This window comes from Dermochelys coriacea, chromosome 2 (assembly GCF_009764565.3).
Source record: "Dermochelys coriacea isolate rDerCor1 chromosome 2, rDerCor1.pri.v4, whole genome shotgun sequence".
Classification (NCBI taxonomy): Eukaryota; Metazoa; Chordata; order Testudines; family Dermochelyidae; genus Dermochelys; species Dermochelys coriacea.
In genome coordinates, this window is record NC_050069.1 from 151,825,859 (window position 1) to 151,851,289 (window position 25,431).

At 40.4% G+C, this 25,431-nt stretch overlaps 1 long non-coding RNA gene across 1 annotated transcript; it reads right to left on the bottom strand.

Moving 5' to 3' along the window:
- Nucleotides 1-294: 294 nt before the first annotated feature.
- Nucleotides 295-23,123, bottom strand: LOC122458519. Its single transcript, XR_006278560.1, has 3 exons — nt 22,945-23,123; nt 7,425-7,438; nt 295-305 (listed from the first exon to the last, which is right to left on the bottom strand). It is a non-coding gene; the product is annotated as an uncharacterized LOC122458519 (long non-coding RNA).
- Between the last annotated feature and the right edge of the window lie 2,308 nt (nt 23,124-25,431).

The window sequence follows — 25,431 nt, forward strand, 5'->3', positions numbered from 1 at the left end:
GTATCCACACTGTCCTTCCTCCTTATATACATTCTCCTACCCACGGTTGTATTCTTTCTTACTTCGTTTTCTTCCCTCTCAATGCTAAAATCCGGCATGGAGATTACCTGGACATCTCCCAACCATCTCCCCCAAATTCCTAGTTTAAAGCTCTCCTAATCAGTTGTGCCAGCCTCCATCCTAGAAGTCTATTTCCTTCCCTACTCAGATGAAGTCCATCCCGAGAGAATCTAGCCATATAATTTGTTCCCACATGAAGGATAATTAGGGGATTCTTTCCCGCTCCCTTTAGGATCCTTTTTAACCTCACGTCTACATCACATATCTTAGCACCTGGAAGACAGCATACCCTTCTATTCTCTTGATCAGCTCTGGTTAAAGTCTTGTCTATTCTTCTCAGTAAAGAGTCCCCGATCACATAGAGCTTCCTTTTCCTGGTGACAATGCTATTCTCCAGTCTATCCCTTGTTCCCTCTGGCTGCAAGTTCTTTCCATTCCTATTCTCCCTTGTAATCCTCTTCAACCCATCCTGTATCCTCCGGGGATCATATTTGGTGTAGTCTCCATTGACTCTTCCCCTTTTCCTATAGGACTAGCTGCTCTTCTCTTCTTCCTTGCTCTTCCACCTTCAGTGACTATCTGCTGAGCCCCTTCTTCATTTTCCAACTCTGCAAACCTGTTCTCGAGCTCTATTTCTCCTTCACTAGCCCATCCTTTCCTCTACCTGGTTCTTTTAGTCACATGCTTCCACTGACCACTTTCCTCACCCAGTCTCCCCTCAGAATTCCTCAGTCCTGCTTCCATCTGCAAGTCTGAGCTTTTCCCTTCAGATACCTCATGTCTTTTCTCCATAATCTGCTCGAACCCCTTCCTAAACTCAACCAGACTTTCCACCTGCATCTCCAAACCTCGGATCTTTTCCTCCATCAGCTCTATCAGATGGCATTTCATGCAGACAAAACTCTTACCGGGTACCCCCTCCAGGATCATGTACATACTGCAGCTTCCACATCCAGTCATCTTCATTGTGTCTTCCACTATATGAGTCACTCCCATTGCTGCCTCTGTATCTGTCATAGCCGTCCCACATACATCCTGTTAATCTGGGAAACACAAACCACACCAAAAGACCACCCCCCACAGCAAAAGCAAACCCCAAACAAGCACCACAATACAAACTCCTCCAACAGAATTCCCACTCAAACTCCCCTGTTTACAACTCTATTTGCTGGCTCCTGTGCTGCTGCAAAGACAAAGAGAGGAAGTCAGAGCAGTTCAATACCTACTTTGCTTCAATCTTATGACAAAAAATAACATGTAACCAGATGACTAGCAAAGTTACCATACACAATAAAGGGGAAGGGATGCAGATCAAAATAAGGAAAGAACACATCAGCGATCTTCTGACTAATTTGAATGAATTCAAGTTAGCAGGGCCTGATGCTATTCATATCAGTGTACTGAAGGAATTCACTGAAGAAATCACAGCCACTGACAATAATATTTGCAAACTCATGGATGACAAGAGAGGTCCTGGAAGACTGGAGAAGGGCTAACATAGTACCCATCTTTGAAAAGGAGAAAAAGGAGGAGTGGGAGAACTATAGACCAGCCAGCCTAACCTTGATACCTAAGAAGCTACTAGAGCAATGTACAAAACATTCAGTTTGTTTACAAATACCTGCAGGATGAAGGGGTAATCGCTAGCAGCCATCATGGATTTACTAAGAACACATCATGCCAAACCAGCTTGATTTCCTTCTTTGACAGAGTAACTGGATGGGGGAATGCGGTAGACATAATATACCTGGACTTGAGCAAGGCTTTTGACACAATTATTAAAATGTCATTTGAGACTATGTGGAGAAATGTGGACCCAGTAGAATTACCATTAAGGTAGAATTACCATTAAGTGGATTCATGATTGGTTAAACAGCCTCAAACAAAATAACTATTAATGGAATTATGGCAGATTGGAGGGAGGTTTCAAGTGGGGTTCCACAGGGATCTCTTCTGGGTACAGTGTTGTTTAATATCTTTATTAATTACTTTGATGTAGTAATAAAGAGCATACGGATCAAGTCTGCAGATGGCACAAAACTGGTGGGGGTTGCCAACACTTTGAAGGACAGAGGTAAAATTCGAAGGCACTTTGATAAATTGGAGAACTGAATAACAAATCAAATGAAATTCAACAAAGGGAAATGTAAGGAGCTACATTTAGGGAAGGAAAAACAAATGCACAAATACAGAATGGGGGGAAACTGCTGAGAAAGATCTGGCAACTGTGATGGATCTCAACGCAATATCAATCAGTGTTGCGATGCTGTTGCAAATGCAATTTTAGGTTGCATTAACAGAGGCATGGCATGCAAGTCATGGGAGGTGATGTTACCACTCTACTCAAACTGGTTAGGCCTCAGGTGGAGTACTCTGTCCAATTTTGGTCACCAATGTGTAGAAAGACTGTAGAGAAACTTGCCTTTGAGGACAGAACAAGAAGAAATGTATTGAAACTGCAGCATAGCAGATTTAGATTAAATCCCAGAAGCTAACTGTAAGAACAGTAAGACAATGGAACAGAGTGTCTAGGGAAATTGTGGAATCCTTCTCTGGACATTTTCAAAAGGATGCTGGATAGCCATCTTTCTTGGATGGTTCAGACTCAACAAATCCTGCATCTTGGCAGGGGTTAGACTAGATCAGAGATTCTCAAACTGGGGGATGCACCTTCCTGGGAGAGTGCAGAATGTATTCAGGGGGACCATGAGAAGCTGATCTGCCTTCAAAGCTGGGTGACTGGAGAGCAGCAGCTGCTGGCCTTACTTACTACTCATCCTTACTTCTCCAGGGTTGCTGGCAGTGGCACTCTTCAGACTGGGCCTCTGGCCAGCAGCCGTCGCTGTATACTCTGACTTCAGGGCTGGGCAGCTGTATATGTACTTGTGTAGTCAGAGCAGTTGGAGGGGAGGTGTATAGGACTACATACACAAAGAAGGGTGGCATGATCATGTAAGTTTGAGACCACTGGACTAGATGACCCTTGCAGATCTTTTTAACCCTATGGTTCTATCATTCTAACCGTTAGCTGTGTCACTCCTGGAGGAGGATGAGAAAGAACAGTTCTTCCCTTACTCCAGGGGGAGTTATTTGCTGAAGCTTTTTACTAAGCATCTTTCCTGGAGGGTGCCAATGTGGGGAGAACAGAAGCTGCACAGAACATGCTTTCCCCACCCCCCATATCTGGACCCAATGTCTGGGAAAGGCCACAAGGGAGTAGGAGGGGGGGTTCTTATTCCCCTTTGCATCTCCATGTGGCTACATAAAGGGGCAACCACAATCTTGTCCTTTGAGATTTCTATAGTTTGGGGCCAAAATCCCATGAGAACAAGTCACAAGTTTTTATTGCTGTGGAATCCAAATCTAAACTTAAATCCTGATTCAGTGTCAAACAAACCCCAAATCCTAGCCTTCCACTAATTTTCATCAGAATCTAAACACCACTTTCTGATCCCATCCCTGATATTTATACTTTTGCTACCTTTGAGAAAGCCTGGCAAATAGTAAAGGTTTAAAACAAAAGTTCACACAACTTAACCTTTTTTTTTGAATGACTACAGCTAAATAGAGAAAGGGAGGATCTAGCATCATGATATTGTGTCTCAGTTTATCCAGATGTCCATATATTGTATGAGGAAGGATAGAAAATCATATATAATAAGGCATTAAGATATAATTTGACACTCTCACTACTTTTTCCATCTATTTTGATAGATATCAGATGAGAGAATTGATAAATTCCAATCCCTTGATTCCAACAGATGCAGAGCTGCTATTCCTAAAGAATTCTATAATGATTCATGTACGTTTAATTTTTTAAAAGATATGAATTTCATATGTTTTTATTATTATGTCAAAGGAATATATGATCATGTCTGAAAACCAGACACGTCTCAGGATGGTGTTTTATCCTGCTAAAAATATATTTCCTAATACAAATAAATGTAATGATACATTTTAAATTTAAAGACAACACTGAGCAACATTTCAAAAGAACTGATTTTGAGTGCCCAACTTGAGATACCATAAAATGGCCTGATTTTTAGAAAGTGTAAAACACTGAGCCTTTGTAAATCAAACTTTTTAAAAATAATCTCCAGCTGGATACTAAAAAATGCAGACACCCATTATCACTTCTCACTTTTGAAAATCTTGGCCTTTAGAATTGAAGGTCAATATATATTTATTTAGGAACTACACCAGTGGCCTGGTTTTTAGAGGTAATGTTCATCCACAGCCCCTAGTTCAGTCTCTGCTTCTCATTCTTCACTCATTCTCTTGTTTAATTCTGTAAAATATTATGATATTTGGAAAAGTTGTTGTATAAAAGTCCTTCACAACCAGAAATTTAGCTAATTAGTTTTTTACAATTAGCCACTCTACATATTAAGCAATGGGCTTAAGTTGCAGCAAGGATGGTTTAGGCTGGATATTAGGAAAAACTTTCTAACTGTCAGGGTGATTAAGCACTGGAATAAATTGCCCAGGGAGGTTGTGGAATCTCCATCATTGGGGATTTTTAAGAGCAGGCTGGACAAAAATCTGTCAGGGATGGTCTAGATAATACTTTGTCCTGGAGTGCAGGGGACTGGATTAGATAACCTCTCAAGGTCCCGTCCAGTCCTATGATACTGAGTGATATTTACATTATTGTTCAGTTCTTTATTGTCCTTTACTGTCAGTTGTGTTTGCAACAATAGTAGCTGAGAGTCAGGAGGAGTGTATGATAATACCTAAATTTAATAATAGCTTTATTGATCTGCATGTGATTGAAGGCATGTTTGGGGATACAACAGAGCTCCACCACCAAAACTATCCAGCAGGATATCAAGTGACTGAACAATCAAGCAATGAAACACCAAGGTATAACATTACATCAAAAACACAAACTCTCATTGGATGATCCTACCATGAGGGAATGACACTATTTCCAGAAACTTCTGAGAGCTGCCTTTTCCCTATTGACACTAATTAATTAACATTAATGGATGGGATCAGTGCATTCACGTTGGTTTGAAAATATATTCACCCACATGTGTCACTGGAAACCAATGAAAACAAAATCAACTAAACCTGCTGTATAACACACTTATTCACTGTAAAAATAAAGCAAACATCATATAAATATAGAAATAATACTTCTGAAAATTAGTTTAATTTTAAATAAACAGAAACAAAATTGATTAAAACAACAGTGTCTGTCTCATAACCTGGAACCAACATTTCTACAATGACAAAGTGGGTGAGATAATATCCTCTATTGGACCAACCACTATTGGTGGAAGGACATGCTTTTGAACTTCACAATGCTCTTCCTCAGTCCTGGAGAAGGTAACCAGATTGTTCATGCTAAATATAAGATGGGGAAAATTGTTAAGCATAAGGGGGTCACACATGTTGTAGAAAACGACTTACAATGAAGTGGGCAATTAACACTGCTGCTTTCGTAGGACAAAGAAGGGTAGTAGGCAGCATGGTGTGTTACAAACAGTTGTAAAAAGCCATACAATCAGTTAAGTTTTTAGTGTCTAGTAGAGTTTTATGAATTTAAGTTCCCAGGCTCATCTTTTGAACATGTTATGTAAGTCTCCTTTCAGGATGAGGACTGAGAGGTCACATTTGATGTGATCACTCTGTGAAAACTGTTCACCCACAGGTGACAAGGTGTTTTTGTCTTTTATCATTTTTCTGTGGGAGTGCTTGTCTGGTTTCATCACATAGTTATTATTAGAGCATTTGATACATTCGATGAGATACACCACATCTGACTGGACACCCTCCAGAGGACAAAACAACACACTTGATAATTACATTGATTGCTTCAAGAAAAAATCGACTCTGAAATCCTTAATAAACATTACATCTACCATAATCTTTCCACCAGTGAGAGGATAAGTATACAATCCCTGAAATCTAGCCACCAGATAGTGATCAGACCAGCAGACAAACGTAATGATTATGTCACAAGGCCAGCTGACAGTTCTCTGACAACACCTACTGTAAAGATCTCAGAGAAAACCCCACACCACAATTCACACAACAATTTAAAGATATAATGAAATCTTTACCCCAAACAACTCCTAGAGAAATGCTACAACCTCATCCTCCATGAACCCACCTCAGGGACCTTCTATATGCTTAGCCAGATACACAAACAAGGGAACCCAGTCAGACCCATCATCACTGGCCACAGCAATTTTACTGGAGGATCATAGGGATTCATAAAAGACATCTTCAAACTACTCCGCACATAAAGGGCCAACTTCCTTTAGGACAGTGGTTCTCAAAGCTGGTCCACCGCTTGTTCAGGGAAAGCCCCTGGTGGGCCGGACTGGTTTGTTTACCTGCCACGTCCGCAGGTTCGGCTGATCGCGGCTCTCATTGGCTGTGGTTCGCTGGTCCAGGCCAAAGGGGACTGCGGGAAGGGTGTCCAGAATATCCCTTGGCCTTTGCTGCTTCCCGCAGCCCCATTGGCCTGGAGCAGTGAATGGCGGCCAGTGGGAGCCACGATCGGCCAAACCTGCGGATGCGGCAGGTAAACAAACCAGTCCAATCCACCAGGGCTTTCCCTGAACAAGCGGCAGACCACTTTGAGAACCACTGCTCTAGGACACAACCATCTTCCAGAAACTTGGCAACATTAACAACCTCCATCAGAACACCATCCTTTCCATTGGGGATGTCAACTCCCTATATTCCAACATCCCTCATGGCAGCATCACTGCCTGCCTCAAATATTTACAAGACAATGGACAACAGTCAGAAATCCACCCAAACACATTGCCAGACTCATTCATTTCATTCTTGCCAATATCTACTTTACATTTAAGAACAAACACTTTGTCCAAGCCATGGGTACTGGGATGGCTCCCCAATATGCCAACCTCTTCATGGGCCAATTTGAAGAATTATTTCTTAAAAAATGCACCACAAAACAAGTGATATACATGAAATACATCAATTATATTTTTATTCTCTTGACAGACAATCTAAACTCCCTCAGATTTCCACCATAATGTCAAAAACCACCATCCATCCTTTAAATTCTTTCTTGAACTCTCTTATACCAGAATCAACTTCCAGAACACCACAATCTGCTTCAGGAATGGAACCCCATAGACAACTATATAAAAGATCTCCACACCTACCTTCACAAATCCAGTAACCACTCCAAACACCCCAAGAAATCTGTTATCTATAGCCAGACACTAAGATAACACAGAATATGCTCTGAGGAGAAAGTCCAGGATACACACCTTACCAGACTTAAAACCACCTTCACCAAACAAGGACACTCCATTAGAGAAGTAGTTCACATCATGGAATGGGTCACCAATATACCCTGAAAGAATCTGCTTCAATACAGAAAAAAAAAACACTGTGCGCACAGCCCTAGTTGTCACCTACCACCTCACACTGGAATCCATGCATGGTATCATTAAACAGACACAGATCATACTTGATAAGGGACACATCCTGAAAGAAATCTTTCCTGAACCCCCTCTTCTGGCCTTCAAACAAATCCACAATCTTGCCAAACTCATCTTCAGAAGCAAACTCCTCCTCAGGCCAGCACACATCAACTCAAATTGGCACCTGACCCTACCAGAACAACAGTTTCAAAACCTGCAGTCATATCTCCACTGCTACAGTGATTAGCACCCCCCAAAACTCACCTTTCCAGATTTATGGATCTTACACATGCCTATCACAACATGTAATATATCTCATCCAGTGCAGCAATATCCCAAAAACAAATATGTGGGTGAAACCAGACAAGCACTATACTCTTGAATGAACTCACACAGAAAAATTTTAAAAGACAAAAATACCTTGTTACTCATGGATAAACATTTTTTACAAAGCAATAATTCCATGTTACCTTTTAGTTCTCCTCCTCAAAGGACACCTTCACAACACATTCAAAAGACAAGCCTGGCAACTTAAATTCATAACTCTGCAGGACACTGAAAACCATGGTCTTAACAGAGACACTGGTTTTATGGCTCATTACAACAATTTGAAATACACCACACTGCCTACTACCTTCCTTTGTTTTATTACAGTAGTGGTGGTAATTGTCCACTTCATTTTAAGTGGCCTCCTAGAACATGTGTGATCCTCCCCCCCACCACTTATGCTTAACAATCTATCTCATCTTATATTTAGCTTAAACACTCTGGTTACTTTCCCAGACCCGAGGAAAATCTCAATGAAGCTTGAAAGCTTATCCCTTTCACCAAACAAAGTTGGTCCAATAAAAGATATTACCTCACCCACCTTATCTCTAAAATAGCCATAGATTTTTTGAGTCTGTCGTTTCTTCCACTGCTTTTATCACTCTCAATTATGCTTGGTGTGGAAGAGGGACACCAGTTTATTAAAGGTTTCAGAGTAGCAGCCATGTTAGTCTGTATTCGCAAAAAGAAAAGGAGTACTTGTGGCACCTTAGAGACTAACAAATTTATTTGAGCATAAGCTTTCGTGAGCTACAGCTCACTTCATCGGATGAAACATCCCCAACTTGAAATAGTGGGCCCCAAGCTCTTGTTCCCTTCTACAACCTTTGGAGAGCCAGGAATTTCCCCCAAAATAAGTGCATTTGAATATAATACCAATGACTTTATCTGGGCAGTAATAAAAGGTTCAGGGACCATTAAAGGGCCCCTACAACTGGTCACACATATAATGGCAGCAGATATACAGTACATTGAGTCTCCAATCTTTCAATAACAGAGTAATATATTTTACACAAGGAACAGCCCAAATTGCACTCCAGCCTCAGACCCTTAGTTCAAAATAGGATACTTTCTTCTCTGTGCAGTACTCGCTAATACTTGTGTATTAGCACAGAGTGGTGAATGCTGCTCTTTGCTTTGTTGCCAGGTTTCTGTTCACATGGTTAGGGCTCCTCTGCTGGGTCTGGACCACTCTTCCAGCCTGACTGTGGCTGCATAGAATCATAAAAGATTAGGGTTGGAAGAGACCTTAGGAGGTCATCTAATCCAACCCCTTGCTCAAAGCAAGACCAATCCCAACTAAATCATCCCAGCCAGGACTTTGTCAAGCCAGGCCTTAAAAACCTCTAAGGATGGAGATCCCACCACCACCCTAGGTAACCCATTTCAGTTCTTCACCACCCTCCTAGTGAAAAAGTTTTTCCTAATATCCAACCTAGACCTCCCCCACTGCAACATTAGACATTGCTCCTTGTTCTGTCATCTGCCACCACTGAGAACAACTGAGCTCCATCCTCTTTGGAACCCTCCTTCAGGTAGTTGAAGGTTGCTATCAAATCCCACCTGGGGCACTCCACTTGATACCAGCTACCAACTAGACCTCTAGCCGTTGATCACTACCTGCTGAGCCAGATGATCTAGCCAGCTTTCTATCCACCTTATAGTCCATTCATCCAGTCCATACTTCTTTAACTTGCTGGCAAGCTACTGTGGAAGACCGTGTCAAAAGCTTTGCTAAAGTCAAGGAACAACACGTCCACTGCTTTTCCCTCATCCACAGAGCCAGTTATTTTGTCATAGAAGGCAATTAGTTTAGTCAGGCATGACTTGACCTTGGTGAATCCATGTTGACTGTTCCTGATCATCTTCCTCTCCTCCAAGTGCTTCAAAATGAATTCCTTGAGGACGTGCTCCGCAATTTTTATCTGGACTGCTCCATGTGTTAATCTCTCAGTCCTGTGTTCAGGTTCTGTTTGGGCCTATTCTCTCCAGCAGCAGCAGCAATATGTGGCCAAGCTGTGGGGGTTCTCTCAACACTGGCTCTATTTTGAAACCACACAAAGCTAAAGTGAACTGAAGAACAGTTAGTGAACACCTGCAATGTTTACACAGACCAATTAATGTGCAAAACTTTAGTGTGCTTTAGAAATCACACCTTGATACAGTGAATTGTAAACAAGCTCTTAGTCTGGTTTATCATCAGTTCAGTCATTCAGTAACAGATCTGACAAACTCTATTCAAAATTACATAGTTACAAATAAAGGGCAATATCTTCAGCTGACATAAAGAAGCTGAATATAGCTCTGTTGAAATCAGTGTAGCTACACTGATTTACAGAACCTGGGAACCTCACCCCAGATCTATAATTTAACAAAACAAGAGAGAAGGAAGATTCCTTAAAAACAAGAGAAGAAACAACAGAAGAAAATATAATCCAGTGACAAACTAAAGAAGAAAGTATGATAGGGGTTCTTATAAAGGGTAATAGATTATCTCATAAAAAATGGCAATTTTATAAAATCTTTCCAAAGCAGAACAATGTTAGAATCCTTTGATTTCCTGAGTCCAAAGATACAACAAATTTAGGCATCTTTATTTCTTCATTTTTAAATTTTATACTTTTTTCAGGTAAATTTGTCTATTAAAATTTGTCAGATATTTATGGATTTCTAACAAAATTAGGTTCTCTCACTCTCTGACTTGATTTGTTGTTGTAATCTTTTGAGAATTCTTTACTTTGGGCAAGACCGATGTCAGTAGTTGATAAATGATGGTAAACAAACCCATATTTACAAATCTTTGTCTTATTGGGTAACCACATCGTCTCAATGTTCTTATGCTTGCCCTTCTTGCCCCCCTTTTGTGTCTGTGCCTTTACTTGGTTTTTAGGACACTTCAGTCAGTTTGGGGTATTTGATAAACAATGAATAATAATAATTACCCTGTCATAACTAGACCCAGGCAGGCTAGAAATAAAAGAAAAACCTATGTTGAGAGAGGTTTCAGAGTAGCAGCCGTGTTAGTCTGTATTCGCAAAAAGAAAAGGAGTACTTGTGGCACCTTAGAGACTAACAAATTTATTAGAGCATAAGCTTTGGTGAGCTACAGCTCACTTCAAAATGCATCCGATGAAGTGAGCTGTAGCTCACGAAAGCTTATGCTCTAATAAATTTGTTAGTCTCTAAGGTGCCACAAGTACTCCTTTTCTATGTTGAGAGAAGAATTTTTGCTACTAGGGTTTAATGGCTGTTTCTGTTCTTTTTTTCAGAACTAATCTTCAACTTACTAAATGCTAAAGATTACTACTAAAGAGTACTAAAACTGATCTTTTTAATGGCTATGATGAAGTGAAATTCACGAATAGTTATATTAAGCAAAAAAAAGATGGAAAAATAATCTGTTGATGTAAAGTTGAATGATTCAAATGAGGGTCAGTTACTTGATTCATTAGCACAAGTAGTTTTGAAGTTTGCTTATTTACTGGTTATAACATTGTGATATAGAAAAGTTCCCAGATATTTAGACTTATATTCACCTTATTGCCCAATAGAAACTAAGGAATGGGGCTTATGAAATGAAAGAAAATGGAATAGGACCCTGACAGAGATTTTCCCTGATTAGTCCATTAGTTGGAAGTGCAAGGTTTGTTCACCTATAGAATGAGTTGAGAGAACAAAATATTAAATTGTGACATCCTCAGGGACTGCATGGACCTGAAGGGCCATCCACATTGAGGCCTTCTGCCTCTGCACCAGACTGTGACCCTCCTCCTCCCCTTCCCCTTCTGTGAAAAATGTTTTGGCTTAGCTGTCTCTTCCCTCACAACAACTCTTGGCTTTTCCTAGGCAGCTGGGCTCTCTTCTTCTGAAACCTCTCACTGCTCCCTTATGGAGAAGGGAGTAAGAGAGAGTAGCCAGGGTCCAAAAATTATGGAGAAGAATCTATCCCTCTTCCCCAGCCATCTGGCAGATGTTGCTCCCTGTCTCAGAACATTGCCTGAGCCAGTACAGTGTGACAGGGATCCTGGATCTGCTGCATCACAGTACATATTGCACAATGCAATACATTTGATAGCATTGCCTCTCAGACCCTCTTCCAGGAGAGTACAACCACAAAGTGTATTACTTTTCTAAAAGAGTATCTCCTTGTTGCAGCAGGGAAGGATTGCCCCCTGTTGTGGCTTAGTTATAGATTATGAGTTGAATTTTTATACTGAAATTAAAAATCTTAGTACTTATTCTTTCTTATAGATAACTGAAGACTCAGAGAAGTGCTTATTTTTATTTCAGTGTGCATTATTGCTTCATCAATGTATGGAATGTGTTTGTAAACATGTTGCCACCTTACCTATCTTGGAAATGAATCTTTCAGCACTGACTACTCATGAACTGGAAACTTTGTTAATCAAATCCCATCAGAATGAGGCTCATCAGCCTAGTCACGCACTATGACAGACTGCAGCCCTGGCCCACCTAGCAATAATGGCATTAGCCATAGCCAAATTCATTGGATAAAATTGGAAATGCTGACCTTATCAAAGTGCTTTCTATCAGTTAGAGCTGGTCAGGAATTTTTCATGAAACCTTTTTTGCTGGAAAATGTTGATTAATCAGAATTGAAACTTTTTGGCAGAAATATATCAGTTTCACTGAAACTTTCATCAGGAAGATTTGTGAGGTTCACCCCTGGTGCAGGAGGCAGTTGGAAGGAGAGTGACACAGAGAAATACCAAGTGAGATGGATGTGTATCCATCACAGAATAGCCAATAGCCTATTGGTTAAGGCACGTGAGTGCTATAGAATCATAAAATATCAGGGTTGGAAGGGACCTCAGGAGGTCATCTAGTCCAATCCCCTGCTCAAAGCAGGACCAATCCCCAACTAAATCAATGTAAGTCCTTGCTCTGGATGAGGCAGAGCAGTGACAACCTCATTCCTTTTTCAGGATAAATGTTAAAAAAAATTCAGATGTAAAATGAAAACAAATGCCAAAACCTCAAAATTTTTCAAAAACTGAAATTTATGTTTCCCAGTTGTCCTATTATCAGTGTTATTTATTTCCTTGAATGTGAAATGGAAAATAAAGATGATTTATTCAGGGATCAAACTAACTACAGGGTTCCCATGATATAATTAACAATGATATAATCAACTCTCCAGTACCTAAAGAAAAGTCTTAGAAGATGGAACCTGCTGAAGTCAAATCTTTGAGAAGAATTTGATACTATCCTAATGATCAGAACCATATAGTACGATTATTTTATTCAAATGACACATTCCAAAATACATATTTCAAATATTAATATACACAAGAGTCTATGCAAATACACTGCAGGATAAAAGTTACTAAACTGAAGACTCCAATCCTGCAAGTCCTTATGCACGTGCTTAGCTATAGGCATGTGTGTAGTCCCATCTAAGTCTGTTCCTTAAAACTCATGTAACCCATCTGTTTCACATGTGTTAAGATTATAAAGCATTATCTGTTTACTTTAAGTAGAATTATACACCTGTCTCTTTAAATGCTACCAGTTGCTCACAGAGCAAATGCAGGTGTGTGTAACTCAGTCGAGCTCAGAGGGACAGCAAACAGGAACTCTTTCCTCCTAAACTGTTGCTGTTCAAGGGGAGGAAAAAAGAGTTGATGATGAACTGTCATAGAAGGCTGACCAGCCACCAGGAGATCATTTTCACTGCACTCAACTCTACAAAGAAGCTTTGCACAGAACTGAGGGACAAGGAGTTAAAGCAGATAGTTATTCATATCACACAATTCTGCTTTTCCTAATATTTCATGAAAGCCAGCTTTCTTAAAGATAAAGGACATTGGTTTTGTTCTAAATATATGAAACTAAAACAATTACGATTTAATTTGTGAATTATTTTAAGAGATAAGAGATTTGAAGAGAGATTACCAGCAATATTGCCAGGAGTCAGTCTCATAAAATTTGGAAACATAACAAACGTTGCATATTTAGTTTGATCTGAAATAATGTGAGATGATCCTGAAAGGGATATAGTGCAGTGAGTTGGAGACATCTTTTATCTTGTGTAGGATTAGCATGGCTTCTCAAAAAGAAAACATTTTGTTTTATTGAGATTACTAGTGGATGAACCTGAGAAAGTTTTGGATTTTCATTTCAGTTACACATCCAACATTGCAGTGGCTTATCTGAAGCTTATCCAATTTTTCTGAGGCCCCTCTTGGCAGTCTCTCCGTTACTGCCTCACAACCCCCTGGCTGTGTAACTTCAGTGACCCCCATCATAACCAAATACTTCCTTGTAACCAATCTTCATATCTGGAAATCTCCCTTTTCCAGCGATCTAAAGATCTAGGGCTAGACTCACAAAGAAATTTAGGCATGGTGTCATTGGATCAGGGAGACTGGATGCAGCGTCTCCCACCTCCTCCATGAGGGCTCCAACCCCAAGGCTACAGAGTCATCCTCATGCTTGTTTGCTCTTTCTCTCTCTGACCCAGTGATTGTTTCATTATTTATCCACAAGGGAACAGCTTCACCAGAAGAGACTGAGACAGCTTGACATCAGAATATCCCAGTGCCCAGTAGCTAGGACACTCACCTGAGAGGTTGCAGATCCCTGTTCAAATCCCTTCTCCCCTTCAGGTGTGGTGGGGGATTGGGACTTGAACTGGAAGTCTCATATATTCCAGGTGAGTACTGTGACCACTGCTCCAAAAGTTTTGAGGGAGCATTTCTTCCTCACAACACCAGTGTATTGTGTAAGTTTCTCTATAAGTACCCAGTACCATAAGTGATGTCTGAGCTCACTCACCAGACTGGGCCCAACAGATAAGACAGGCAGAATAACATCTATCTTTCTCTGGTTCATGCATTGCTCTGGAGCTTAGGTATCCATATATCTGGTATGGTGCTGAATTGCCCATATTGAGCATACTGAGGCTGAAACATAGGCATTTAGGGAACTTATATTGAAAAAAATGTAGGCGCAAGAAAAGTTAGGCACCTACAGAGTTCGGGGACAGTTAAGCAGGAGCTTTTTGAATCCCAATGGGGCCTGATTCTGGGATTTAGGGAGCTAAAGTAATAGTTAGGTGCCTAAGTCCTTTTGTGAATCTAGCTCTTAACACTGACAGGTCACATAGTATCAGCACTTAAACCTGTTACTGATCCAGGACTGAAATGCATCTCCCTGCACCTCACTCCAATGTAATAATGGGGGGAAAGAAGGAAACATTTGGAGCACAATGATTATTTTAAATGACAGATGCTTGGAATGTTATAAGTAGTTCCAGTGGAGATGTATTCATGGGCAAAGTTCAAGTCAGGTAGTCAAAGGTACATGATAAATATAATTTATCAAATGGCTTTCATGGCTAAGCTATATCAATTATTTAAAGCCTGCCATTTTCCTAGAACGGATAATAGTTTTGTTGACTCTCAGTCTCACTTTTAGGTGAACAGCCAGAGGCTCTTAGGCATCTTGACACATCATAGGCTTGAGGTTCATGGATTGCACCATCATCCCAAAAGAGGAGACAAAGTGCATACATAGCAGGTTTTAGAATTTCTCATGGTTTGGGGAGTTTACAGGGTCAGACAATTCATAGCAAATTCCAGAGATCCACAGAAATTTTTTTGAGAGATGGAGGAGCAGGGACTTTCCCATTCAGTCAGTTTCCTATTTAGAAATAGTATCCTTTTTCTTCCATGAACCTTTAATCCAGACCCATGTGGAAGCTCTGCCAAAGATGTGTTATGGGTTCCTCTCTCTTCTAGGCTGTTGGAATTCTTACAACCTTTGGGGAGCCAGGAATTCACCCAGGAATCACTCAAATGGACAGATAAATCCCAGAGTCTTTAGTAGCAGGGACAACATTGAAAAGAACAGTCAGTGGAAATACAACATCAATTCAATATGCTTAACATGAGCTCTTCCTCCATCATAGAATCATAGAATCATAGAATATCAGGGTTGGAAGGGACCCCAGAAGGTCATCTAGTCCAACCCCCTGCTCAAAGCAGGACCAAGTCCCAGTTAAATCATCCCAGCTAGGGCTTTGTCAAGCCTGACCTTAAAAACCTCTAAGGAAGGAGATTCTACCACCTCCCTAGGTAACGCATTCCAGTGTTTCACCACCCTCTTAGTGAAAAAGTTTTTCCTAATATCCAATCTAAACCTCCCCCATTGCAACTTGAGACCATTACTCCTCGTTCTGTCATCTGCTACCATTGAGAACAGTCTAGAGCCATCCTCTTTGAAACCCCCTTTCAGGTAGTTGAAAGCAGCTATCAAATCCCCCCTCATTCTTCTCTTCTGCAGACTAAACAATCCCAGCTCCCTCAGCCTCTCCTCATAAGTCATGTGCTCTAGACCCCTAATCATTTTCGTTGCCCTTCGTTGTACTCTTTCCAATTTATCCACATCCTTCCTGTAGTGTGGGGCCCAAAACTGGACACAGTACTCCAGATGAGGCCTCACCAGTGTCGAATAGAGGGGAACGATCACGTCCCTCGATCTGCTCGCTATGCCCCTACTTATACAACCCAAAATGCCATTGGCCTTCTTGGCAACAAGGGCACACTGCTGACTCATATCCAGCTTCTCGTCCACTGTCACCCCTAGGTCCTTTTCCGCAGAACTGCTGCCGAGCCATTCGGTTCCTAGTCTGTAGCGGTGCATTGGATTCTTCCATCCTAAGTGCAGGACCCTGCATTTATCCTTATTGAACCTCATTAGATTTCTTTTGGCCCAATCCTCCAATTTGTCTAGGTCCTTCTGTATCCTATCCCTCCCCTCCAGCGTATCTACCACTCCTCCCAGTTTAGTATCATCCGCAAATTTGCTGAGAGTGCAATCCACACCATCCTCCAGATCATTTATGAAGATATTGAACAAAACGGGCCCCAGGACCGACCCCTGGGGCACTCCACTTGACACCGGCTGCCAACTAGACATGGAGCCATTGATCACTACCCGTTGAGCCCGACAATCTAGCCAGCTTTCTACCCACCTTATAGTGCATTCATCCAGCCCATACTTCCTTAACTTGCTGACAAGAATGCTGTGGGAGACCATGTCAAAAGCTTTGCTAAAGTCAAGAAACAATACATCCACTGCTTTCCCTTCATCCACAGAACCAGTAATCTCATCATAAAAGGCGATTAGATTAGTCAGGCATGACCTTCCCTTGGTGAATCCATGCTGACTGTTCCTGATCACTTTCCTCTCCTCTAAGTGCTTCAGGATTGATTCTTTGAGGACCTGCTCCATGATTTTTCCAGGGACTGAGGTGAGGCTGACCGGCCTGTAGTTCCCAGGATCCTCCTTCTTCCCTTTTTAAAGATGGGCACTACATTAGCCTTTTTCCAGTCATCCGGGACTTCCCCCGTTCGCCACGAGTTTTCAAAGATAATGGCCAAGGGCTCTGCAATCACAGCCGCCAATTCCTTCAGCACTCTCGGATGCAATTCGTCCGGCCCCATGGACTTGTGCACGTCCAGCTTTTCTAAATAGTCCCTAACCACCTCTATCTCTACAGAGGGCTGGCCATCTCTTCCCCATTTTGTGTTGCCCAGCACAGCAGTCTGGGAGCTGACCTTGTTAGTGAAAACAGAGGCAAAAAAAGCATTGAGTACATTAGCTTTTTCCACATCCTCTGTCACTAGCTTGCCTCCCTCATTCAGTAAGGGGCCCACACTTTCCTTGGCTTTCTTCTTGTTGCCAACATACCTGAAGAAACCCTTCTTGTTACTCTTGACATCTCTTGCTAGCTGCAGCTCCAGGTGCGATTTGGCCCTCCTGATATCTTTCCTACATGCCCGAGCAATATTTTTATACTCTTCCCTGGTCATATGTCCAAGCTTCCACTTCTTGTAAGCTTCTTTTTTATGTTTAAGATCCGCTAGGATTTCACCATTAAGCCAAGCTGGTCGCCTGCCATATTTACTATTCTTTCGACTCATCGGGATGGTTTGTCCCTGTAACCTCAACAGGGATTCCTTGAAATACAGCCAGCTCTCCTGGACTCCCTTCCCTTTCATGTTAGTCCCCCAGGGGATCCTGGCCATCTGTTCCCTGAGGGAGTCAAAGTCTGCTTTCCTGAAGTCCAGGGTCCGTATCCTGCTGCTTACCTTTCATCAGTCACAAAACATCTTCACCCCTCCAGCCTCAGCAGCTTAGTTTTGAATTAAGGTACTACTTTCCCTTTAGGCAGTGACCAATTCTTACATGCAGTAAAGGATCAAAGGGACTACACATTCAGGTTACTCCCTGGGCCTATGTCCAAACCCAGAACTCAGACTCTCAGCCTGCTGTGTCTCTGCAGCAGCAGGATGTGCCCTCTCCTGAAGCCCTCACACACAGTCTTTTCTCAAATATCATACCCATCCTCCAATGGTAGGCAGGCTTGCAGAATGAAGTAAGGGTGGGATTTCCTGCTCGTTTTCTTGCCAACCAGGGCTCTGCATGGAGGCGGATGATATCTATTGAGAGGCCAGCTTTTCTGGTCTTCCCATACCCAGCCAGTCAGGGCTTCAGAGGCAGGGCCAACCTCCACAGCACTGTTCAAGTACTGATGATCTGTGCAATGCGGACTCAGTACATGACAGAGGGACTGATCAGATCTCACACCCCAGCACAGGATTCATTACATGAGACTCATGAAAGCTCTGAGTCAGCAGACCTGTGACTCTGATATCAGTGGCAGTCATGGCATTTGCCACAGAATCACTGGGAACTATTATTTCATTTTAATACAACTATGGCATATCCATTCAGCTAGTGTAAACCAGTGTCAGTCCATCATCTGACTATTTGATCCTCTTTCTACCTTTTGTGATTGGGAAAAAAACCTTGAAGATGAGCACAGAGTGTAACTGATGCAATGATATCTTCTGGGTCTGCACACAGCCCAGAACCATAGTTCTGAGGATCTGCCCCATTCATCAGACCTGTTTAAATCTAAAACCTAAAGATGACAATTTAAATGTCCACACTGGATAATTATTTCATAAAAATTAAGTAGAGCTTGCTGTGGAATGCATTTTACACCTTGTCTATGACCTTATACTTCAGAACTTCTCCTGGGATAAGTCTGGTGGGTCACCCACAAACAGATCACTCATTCCCTAGTTACATAAGTGTATTACTTGGGAAATGAAAAACTTCACCGATGAAAGCATTCCTGGATTAGCCTGCTGTGGTGAGAATTTGAGGTCACTTCATGACAACATTGGGGAGAAGAGATAAAGACATGCCACTCCACAAATTCACCTTGCAAAGACACTTCGACCACAGGCATTACCTCCAATAACTTGTCTTAATAAAATTCCAGACGGTTTTTTCACTAAAGCAGTATGGGTGAGTCCATTTGGTGTTGATTGCACATTGTGAATGTGAAAAAGTAGCCATTTTAGGAAAAAACAAAACAGGTTTAAATTGCTCAACATGTTGATTCTTCATGTCTTTGAAGCTCTTCTAGAGAAATCTGGCATGGCATAGCATTTCTTTTGCTTGAAAACCTTGGGATGTGGAGTAAAAGAAAAAAAATCCAAACTGTTGTCTATTAATGTGTGCAGGGACATCCTGAGCATACACCATAATAAATAACTAATTTCTCTCATTTTTTCAGGTTTCTTCTGTCACTTGGGTATTTAACAAATTGTTCTTTAATATATTAATGTGAGCTTTACGGATAATCAGTTATCCAGTTCAGCTGTCTGTGACCCAAGACAGTAACCTGCAGAAAACATTCATTAACAGTTTACACATTCATTAGCCATTATCAATCAGTACAGTTTTACTTTTAGCTGGATGTATGAAAAATGCATGAAGCTAGAAGTGAACTCTGGTTTCTGGTATTTGTTGTGAAGCCCAGAAGCAGTAGCAGCAGCCCGCAATCTATCATGCATAAAAGCAGAAATAACATTTATGAGCCCACTCATGTAAAGCTTGAGTAGGCAGATTCATGAAATTTCACTGAGATTTGGATTAAATTTAAACCATTCTATATAGCTCCACTTTTGATGAGAGCTGTGTGCGCAGTGAAAAACTCACATTTGAATGGAACTTAGGTTTTTAAGAAATTTGTACGTGCTGAAATCAAAATTGAGCTCTTAACTTGATCTGAAAATGTACAGTGGGTTAATTTACATTCAGTATTAAAGGGGGACAAAAGAGATAGCATTGCATTCTTTTCAGAATTTTAGCTATGGATCAGAGTTTATTAATATAAGGATCACAACACAACTGTCTCTTTCTATCTCCACTTCTTAAATTATGAGTTTTAAAGTGCCAAAATGGATGACCCTACCTAGACAATAGAAAATCCCAGGAAGGTGAACTCTTAAAAAAAAAAACCCAACTACAACAGCTTATTGCTTATAGTATACTGGATTTCAAATATTATTCCAGGAGTTTACCCCCTTTATTTATTTTTTTTAATTTACAACATAAAATATATTTAATCACTAATTTTGGGGAAAAAGTATTTATTGATCAAATTTGCTACTTTAACTTCTTGTGTTTTAAATTTTGTGTGTATGAGTTCTATATATGTGTCAGCCACTGTGACTTTCACATGATTTTCAGCGGATACAGAAAAAATCACTGAGGCTTAGAGCTATTTTAATATCTAAATAAATTCTCACCTCATCATTCAGATGATTTGTGGACTGCAAATAAAGTCATAAAATGCATGAAAATGAAGAGATTGAATCTTACATCTACTCCATTGCAAAAATGTTTTTTCTTCAAATAGAGATTGACCAAAAATGGAATCCAAGAATTCAAACCTTCAGATTTTTATCTAGGGTTCCGATTCAAACCTCTGGATCCAAATCTACCTGTTCTCTTTGGCTGTGATTCAGACCTGAAACCAGAAGAGCTGATTTTCTTTTCTCACAATCTGATATGACTGAAATCTTTGATTTGTGGGGAAGTAACAAATAAACATACACATTTTCATAAATTTATCCCTAGAAGGCTGATATAACAAGATTCTATCATTTGGAACCAAAATCTCACACGGCAACTAGCAAGATTTTGATACCATGCAATCCAAACTTAAAGTCCAAATTTAAAGTCCACGGGACTACTTGTGTGCCTTAAATTAAACATATATGTATTTGCAGGATTATCCCTTAGCAGGAATTATACTATATGGAGCCATTAAAATCTACAAGAAACTGCAACTATCTAAATATCATACAATACAAGAATAAAATAGTATTAATTAACCTTAATTTCAAAAGTTAAGATTTCTCTTACAACAATAATTTGGTCACTTTACACTTTTTGTATCTGTTATGTTAAGGAGTCTATGATTTAATGCTATACATGACAGTCATGAATGCACTATCATTAACATCAATTTTATGCAAAAATAGATGCCAATTTGAGAAAAGTACTTAAAATTACTAATATATGTGTTCAAAACAAAATATTTCACAGTACCTGCTTAATTCTTGTTATATGTTTATGATTAATCATATATCTAGAGTGAATGAATGACTGTATGACCCAGGGGAATGCAAGGCTTCTGTCACTTAAAAAAAAAAAGTTAACAGGTTCCTCTCTCTCTCTCTCTCTCTCTCTCTCTCTTTCTCTCTCGTTACCTTTTGGAGTTGAGCACGAACAGCAAAAAATGTATTCACAAATATTTTAAAGTACAAGCTTAACACATTTACTTTGCTGCTATTTGCAATCTTTTTCTTCTGCTTATTGTAAACATTCAGGAGAGTAATCTTTTATTTTCACCAAGAATACAAGCTTGATGGGACCCAATCCTGCCATGCCCTGAAATCATTAGGAGTTGAGAGTACTCTGCACTTTACAAACTCAGTTCCATAGTCATTTTGAAAAGCTCTTTTTTCTTGTGGATACAATAGTTTTCCCAAATAAAAGGAAAAGGAAAAGGGACTTCTCTTAATGGAAGTTAGGTCATCCAAAAAGGATCAGAAAAAATACTATAGGACTTAGGTGCCCAATCATCATTGTAGAGGGACTAATGTTGAAGGAAAAGGAGTACTTGTGGCACCTTAGAGACTAACAAATTGATTTGAGCATAAGCTTTCGTGAGCTAAAGCAGTGTATTTTCCACTGAATGCTTCTGATGAAGTGAGCTGTAGCTCACGAAAGCTTATGCTCAAATCAATTTGTTAGTCTCTAAGGCGCTACAAGTACTCCTTTTCTTTTTGCGAATACAGACTAACACAGCTGCTACTCTGAAACCTGTCATAATGTGGAAGGGGTTAAATCAAAATGCAGATACTTGTTTTATTCAACTTGGAACACAAAGTGTTTTGGATAACATCAGGAAATGTGATATACTAAAGTTTAATACATTTGCTAAAGCAAAGAAAAATTGTTGTTAAAATTGTACACTAACAGATTGGGAAGGGAGGAAAGCTATTGGACACCAGAGTTTGTACTGAGTGGACTCCTCAAAAGTGGGTGTTCTTGTCCTGGCTTGTTGTTCCAAAGCTCTGTAATAAACTCATTTTACTAGAAGGGTATATGTGGCATACATTGAACAATAAGACTAAAGTGCTGTATACTGGGCAATGTATATATGTTCATTTTTGGAAAAAGGTGTGTGAGGACAGATTGAAAGGTTCCTTTGTAGGTTAAAAAAATTCAAGAAGGGGAGAAGAAAAAAGAACAGAGAATGAGTTAATTCAAAGCTGTAGCTGGCAGATTCGGTCCAAAGATAAGATACTGGACCACCCAAGGACATTGCTCACAGCTAGGATTTGGCTAACAGCCAAGAAAGAGGGGGGCTTGAATGTGCCCAAGCAGCTGTGAGATCTGTAAAACACTGCCAGACATTGATGAAATGTGTTAGGTATCTGTATTTACAGGTGAAAGAAGTCCTGCTCCAAGGATCCTGAGCAAACCTGGCATTTGTTAAAACCAGGTGACTGGGTCTACATAAAGGTCCATCAATGAAAGACTACTCTGGCCCCATGCTGGAAAGGCCCTTATTAAGTTCTGCTAACTACCAACACCGCTGTGAAGTGCCAAGGACTGACTGTCTGGACCCATACTTCTTCCTGCAAAAAGACCTCTCCACCTCGAGATGACTTCACTTCAACTACTGATCAGCCTGTCCCTCCTGGGTTTTTTTCTTTCCTCCTTTTGGGCAGCAGGGGAAAAGGACAAGGTGAAGTGCTAGTAACCTCTCCCATGTCCACTGACAGAGCTAACCTGCATTCAGTATTTGCTAAAGAAACCAAAGCACTACAGGGTGATGTGCTGGTAACCTCTCCCCTGTATGATGCTGAGCCACGATTGCTTCAGGAAAGAAGAAGAAATACTCTCTCCACTGAAATTGCCAAAGTCCAGGAATTTCTGATTAAAAAAGACATTAAGAACTGACCCTGGTGAAGAAACAAAGAATTATACACTGGTCGGAAGGAACTTGTGGGACCCAGGCTTGGGAATGTGGTAAAGATTGGGTTTGGGGGTTTATTCCACAGGCTGTGCCCTGTGTTTTTGGATAAGTATCTTCAGCATGTATTGCCCTTCCTAACTGGCTTTCAGATGACAAATACCAATGGTGCCTTGCTGCCACTGCCCCCAACATCTCCTACACTATACTACTACCCCTATAATACATCCAAATACAGATAATGCCATATATTCTGATGAAACCCAGTGGCCAAGGCCTTTATATATTTTAGTGATTAAGTATTTAAATTTTGTTTGAAAAATTTATTTTTGAGGTTCAGGATTTAGTTACTCAATTAGTAAATAATCAGACTCATACTCAGAGAGTGTGTTCTGCCCCTGGAAATTTTATTTGTATTAAGATGGTCCCAGTAATTAATAATCTAACCTGTACCATATTAAAATATACCCCTCCTATGCTATTAATGTTAATGTCTCTTGAAAGTACCTGAAAATAGTTAAATAACAGATGTGGTATAATACTGTACCAAAAAAGATGTATTAGAATATCAATGGACTGTGATTAATGCTACATTAGGGACTATAAAATTCACACTGCCCTCGTCCAGTTTTCAGATCACCTCTACATATCCAAATTGCTCAAGAGGGGCTGCCATTAGGTTAGCACTGCAAAAAGGGCATGGATCTCCCCTAGGAAGAAAAGAGATTTAGATGGACATTTATGGGATGGTGCCAATAACATAGCAGCAATTTGGAATATTCTTAAGGGCCAACAACATGATGGAAAATTAGGGCATCTAGAAAAAGCCACTGGTCTTATTACTAGAGCACAGCTGACCCAGGTGCAAGCTGGAGTTGGTGTATTACATTTTATCTCCGCCCTTAGTTCAATGACCCAGAAGCTGTTAACAGAGATGGTACTGAATATTGAGGCTGGAAGGCATTGCAGTGGGATCTGGCTTGCTCAGAAATCCAGGATTTCCTGAATGACCAGCTGATAGCCATTCGGAGTGATCTAGAGCATCAGGCTTGGCCCACTGCCCTTACTAGAACTTTAGGAGTACCATCTGATTTGTGGCCAGGGAAACATGCTTGGAGATTTTCAGGATGGATGTGCAAGTACTTGCAGTGCTACTTCCAAGCATATGGGCTGGTAGGAGGGGTATGGATTCCCACATACCGAATCCTGCTGGGTCCATGGGGAAGATGCCTGTGGGATTCCTTCTGGTAGACATCTGGGAGATTACACCACCTGGTATGCCTAGATGATTTGTTGTTAGTGCTCCTGGAATAACACTTGATATTTGAATTGCAATAGGGAATCAGTGGATATTATGGCCCTTAGAACCCCCGCAGCTTCAGTGCATAAGGAAATTGAAGCAAGGGGAAGTTGTCACAATATTTGACAAAGTTTGTTGGGAAGGTATGGGACAAGGAACTACTCTAACAGGATAGTTGCTGTTCCAAGCTAATGATAGTTGTGTATATGTTAAGGCCACCACTTTGCAAGACTTACATTTTAATCTCACTACGGCCGCAAGAAATCACATTATTTCTTGATCTGCAGACAAACCCCTACAATTGGATCTTGGGTATCAGATTTCTTTTAATTAAACCACTTTGATACCTGACCGGTTTCAAAATTTATGTTCACTCCTACCAGAGGTTCAGAAAATTTCTCAATTACAAGAGCAAATTCATATGCTTCAAAATATATATCAAGTTGAAAAGTATGCCTTTCATACTGCTTACAGAGTGTCTACTTTATGTACTAAGTTTGATGTATTGTGTTTTGTGACAAAACTGTGCAATAACCCCATTATATTATTATTGTGGGTATGTTATTGTTTATATTGATGTTATTTGGTTTAGGGTTATGTTATTGTTGTTGTAAAGGACGTAATAGTAATAATACTTTTCATGTCCATACTAACCATGTATTATCATTGTATCCAATTAAAACCCTCTAAGGTTGACGTATTTGATGCAGCATTTGAGATACAAAATTTAATGAAAATGGAAGTTTAAAATTGATAGTTGTGCTGGAAGCACAAAAGGGGGGAGTGTGGAAGTAGATAAAGGGAATTTGGATGCAGGCCTCTGAAATGAGCAGGAGTCAGGCTAACTCTAGCTTTAGTAAGGCGAGATTTGTAGAAGCGGGGATAGTACGAAGCGAGTAGGAAAAGAACTGTGAAAGAGACTGTTGTGACCTTGTATTAGATAAGAATAGAATGTA